Raw genomic sequence first — 5109 nt, forward strand, 5'->3', positions numbered from 1 at the left:
TTGTACACAAAGACATCATTGATATTCCCACGAGCAATGATATGAGTTTCTCTTCCTTCTATCGACTGAAGTATGGACACACAGTATCGCTGGACCATAATCAGTGGTGCGTTCCTGAAATCAACTGGGATTGCACTCGCTATTTGCATATCAATAGCGCCGGTCGTCAGGTGTGTTAAATACGACCGGCGCTATTGATATGCAAATAGCGAGTACTTATCTGGGCTTGCACTTAGTGCACCCCCGTCCCATGAAGAACGCATGCCTGACCATAATCAACATCCTTCCCTGTGTGACTAGTAGGCGGGACCAGCAGGGGGCGGTGTCTGACAGAGTGTTGGAGAGAGATGGAACGTGATATATGGGAGCGGAAGACGGAAAGAGAACCTCTTCGGCAGTGAACTTGAACACGAACAGTCGCAACGGACGGGGGCTCTGGAGAGCCCTGTTGCAGAAGTTATGCCAGAGGGCCCCGTGAGATAGCAACGGGTGATAGGAAGTACTTGCTAGTGGACACGATATCCTAGCAGTACCAGCGATAGTGTGTGAACAATTAGTGCAGAGCCAGGCACTAACAATCGGGTTATAATAGTTACTGTGTGCGGTATAAGTAACGTGCGGCTAACCAAGTATCAAAGTCCTTAACAATCGAGTTATAGTAGTTATTGTGTGCGGTATAGAGTGCGAGCCCCGAGACGAGCATGGGCCAACAACCGGGCTGCTCCGGCTGACTTCAACCAGATCTGCACCCGGCTGCCTGCAATCAGTCTGCTCCGGCTGCCTTCAATCAGACCTGCACCCGGCTGCCTGCAGCCTATGGGAGTTCGTCCCGTCCAGCAGGGGCCGTCATCGCTCAGCACACGCTCTCAGCCGGCGCTGCCTCTCTGCCAGCTCCGCCTGCTAACATCCTCACCGAGAGCGTTCGACGCCATCTTGTTTTCCGGACAACAGTGGCGTGGCGAGGCGGCCATTTCGGATGAGTACAAATGGGCATTGATGCTCCCGAGTTATTATACAGTATACAGTGTGGTGCAGCCTGCGGGCGAAAGTAACGTTGCTACTACCATTCCATAGGGGTACCCCAAACAATACATGCCGGCATTAAGATAGGACTTTACTGGTATTTTGTGGGCCCACTCTTTTGTTTTCTGATTATTTCTTTTGAGTGTGATACCGTGTTGGTGTAATAATATTTTCCCATTCAGTGAACCCTGTTATTCCTCCCCTATGTCCTCCCTTCTTTCCCCATATTACGGAGTAGAGCAGTATATGTAAACCCTTAGGGAAGGTATTGATATTGTGTCTAGCCCAGACGTGGGCCGCACTTAGTCTGGGTACAACGAGAGCACTTGGTGCCTAGAGCGTAATCATCTAATGATCAGACTGTAATTATTGTGTAACAATAACCATGGTGCAATAATCACCAGACGTAGCTATGGTGTAACTAGGCCAATGATATAATAATACTCAGACTGAATGGGAGCACGGTGTGTGTGTCTTTTATTGAGCCTAATCCTAACCCTTTGATGCGGGTAATATATCTATTATTAACCCCTTCCTATTCAACCTTCCCTTTTCCACTGTAAGGTTTCTGGTGTTAATGAGGGAGGGTACTGCTTGCGGGGGGAACCAAGTTATTTATTTACAAGTCAAGAGTCAAGTCAAGAGTTTTATTTGTCACGGCATACGAGTATACAATGAAATGCGGGTGGTCTTGCCCGCAACGATGTGCAATACAGTGGGTACAACATATAATAGAATCCAATACAAAAACATTGTGCAATAACAGGTAACAGGTAACATGGTGTGACATCAAAATCGGTATCTGTACATAGTTATTTACAGAGCATATAGGACATGCTAGGTAGCTTTGGTAGTGCAATACACTGTTACTGTTGCTAATACTGATTTAAAGTGGCCTTTCCTTTTGGCAATAAGTGTGAGTGTGTGCGCATGAGTGTGTGCCCGCTCATGTTGAAGTGTTAAAGTGGCTGCTAGTGTGTGAGCGTGCACAGCGTGCGTGTCGTGTGTGTGCTCATGTGTGCTTATGTGTGGATAGTTCAGTGTTCTGTGGTACTCAATGTTCATTGTTCAGGACTCTGATGGCCTGGGGGAAGAAGCTAAGCCTAAGCCTCTCTGTCCTAGTAGCTGGGGTTCGCAGGCGTCTGCCTGACCTCAACAGCTGAAACAGGCTGTTATTGGGGTGGTGGGGGTCTTTCATTATTCTGCAGGCTCTGGATTTGCACCTCTTGTTGTATAGAACCTGCAGGGGAGGTAGTGCAATACCTGTGGTACGCTCGGCTGAGCGCACCACTCTCTGTAGGGCCTTCTTGTCCTGTGCCGTGCTGTTTCCATACCAGGCAGTGATGTTTCCGGTCAGGATGCTCTCTACAGCTCCTGAGTAGAAGGACTGGAGTATCTTCCCCGATACTCTGAACTTCCTTAACTGTCTTAGGTGGTAGAGGCGCTGTTTCGCCTTCTTTACTACTGTGTCTATGTGTGTTGACCATGTCAGATCCTCTGAGATGTGGACCCCCAGGTACTTAAAGCTGCTCACCCTGTCCACGGTAGCCCCGTTAATCATCAGTGGTGTGTGCGTCTCCTGCTGTCCTCTCCTATAATCCACGATCAGCTCCTTGGTTTTACCAATGTTCAGGAGCAGGCTGTTGTCCTGGCACCAGCGTTCCAGTACCTCAACCTCCTCCCGGTAGGCCTTCTCGTCGTTGTCCGAGATCAGCCCCACCACCACCGTGTCGTCTGCGAACTTCACTATGGAGTTGGAGCTGAACTTGGCCACACAATCGTGTGTGTAGAGTGAGTACAGCAGGGGGCTCAGAACACAGCCCTGGGGGGACCCGATGCTCAGGGTGATGGTGTTGGAGGTCTGACCCCCCACCCTGACCGCCTGGGGTCTTTTGCTCAGAAAGTCCAGTACCCAGGCGCTCAGGGCGGAGCTCAGACCTAGCTCGATCAGCTTGTCCACCAGTCTGGTGGGGACTATGGTGTTGAACGCTGAGCTGTAGTCAATGAACAACAGTCTCACATAGCCCCCCTTCTGACGGTCAAGGTGAGAGAGGGTGCTGTGCAGTACCTGGGAGACCGCGTCTTCGGTGGACCCGTTTGTCCTGTATGCAAATTGCATAGGGTCCATATCACTGGGGAGGGAGGCACAAATGTGGTCCTTGACCAGCCTCTCGAAACATTTCATGACCACAGAGGTGAGTGCCACCGGTATGTAGTCATTTGGACATGTTGGGGAGGGTTTCTTCGGTACAGGGATGATGGTAGACATCTTGAAGCAGGCAGGGACCACTCGGTCATTAGGTGTGGGGGGGTGCTAAGGGGACAATTGGGGAGAGTGAGGGCGTGTTGGGGAGTACTGCTGACTGCCCAAGAGAGAGGGAGGAAGACCAGAGTACCGGACTAGGTTTGTAAATCCTGGGCCTCATACACCCCCACTGCCAGCCTCCAGTTGACGCTCCTGACCCCAAAGACGGAGGTGCAGCTAGCCAGAGTTCTACTGTGTCTCGCTACCTAGTGGCCGTGCACCACAGTTCCCACGAAGCAGGGATAATCCACCCTGCTACATTTGGCGTCACGAACAGGATCTACATCCTACTCCACTCCCTCGTAAGTGACGACCAAGAGACCTAAGATGTCAGACAGCGACACCCCGAAGCCGGAGGCCAAAGTCGGGCCGTCCCGGGTGAAGCAAGGAGATGACTCGCCGTCCCCGCTCAAAGAGGAAGGAAGGGAAGCCGGGACGGTGCAGACCTTGACCGCCGAGGTGGAGTTCCTAAAGGGTCAACTCCAAGACCAGGCGGGCGTCCTGGATCACCAGCACGAACAATTAGAGCAGGCCCGACGGCAAGAGTCGCTTGCCTTGGCACAGGCCGTGCTCCAACAGCTTCCTCCCGCGCCCCTCCCGGTGGTGTACGTCCAACGAGAGCGGAAGTGCAGCGGATTTGGAGAGGAAAAGGAGAGAGGGGAACCGCCAGTAGAAGACTGGATCCAGGTGATGAGGACCCACCTCCGTGCCAGTAGAATACCTGAGGAGGAACAAACGGAGGTCGTACAGCTTCACCTCAAAGGCGAAACAGACGGTACGCTTCCTGACAGAGGGAACCGTCCCCGACACTGAAGCCCTGTTCTCGCTCCTTGAGGAAACCTACGGGGACAAGGTCCCGGTCAGCATTCGCCTGGGGGAGTTCTTTGACTGAAGACAGGCCGCCGGGGAGACGGTGCGCCAGTTCGCCTACGACCTGCAGGAGAGAATCCGTCGCCTACGACGTCGGGCGCCTGCACAGGTTGCCGACGCCGCCACCCTGCTACAAGAGCGGTTTGTGGTAGGCCTCAGAGACGAGGCCCTGAGGAGAGAAATGCGGAAGTACATGAGAGAGGACGGGACGAGGCCGTTTCCCCAAGTCCTGAAGGCGGCGATCGATTGGTCGGAGGATGAGCTGGTCCTCCCCTCCGTCAAGAGCTCCCCCCGGGGTTTAGTACACGCCGCGGCCGCGGAGAGACGAGAGGCCCCACCGAACGTCGATGCGCTGCAGGAAGCTATTCAGCAGCTCAAGGCAGGACAGGAGCAGCTAGGTGCGCGCCAAGAGCAACTATTCCTGGCCTTCCAACAGGAACGTGACACACCCCGGAGAGGTGCCACTGGGCGGCGACGCCGAGACGACGCGACCGCCGCCACACGGGAACCACCCCGCCGAGATGAAGAGGGCAGGCTGATCTGCTACGCCTGCAATCAGCCGGGCCACATCAGCAGGGATTGTCCCCGCTCAGCCCGCGGGCCATGCCTAGCCGCTAACCCCGCCCCCGAAGCTCCGGGCCCGACAGGGTACCGGCCCGGGCCACGAAGAGCAGTGGACGCCATCGCAGCCGGAGTCACCGACTCGGCTACGGAGGGCATTGGGACGCAGGACGTGCACGGGGAGTGCCTCACCCTAGACGTTCAGATCGACGGGGTCGAGACCCGCTGCCTCTTCGATACAGGTGCCGAAGTCACAACCATGAACGAGAGTCACTTCAGAAGACACTTTCCGCGGTCGAGGTTGACCCCCTCCAACTGGATCACCCTCATCGCCGCCAACGGGTTGGAGA

The sequence above is a fragment of the Notolepis coatsorum genome (genome assembly GCF_963971535.1).
Source record: "Notolepis coatsorum genome assembly, chromosome: 15".
NCBI classification, from domain to species: domain Eukaryota; kingdom Metazoa; phylum Chordata; class Actinopteri; order Aulopiformes; family Paralepididae; genus Notolepis; species Notolepis coatsorum.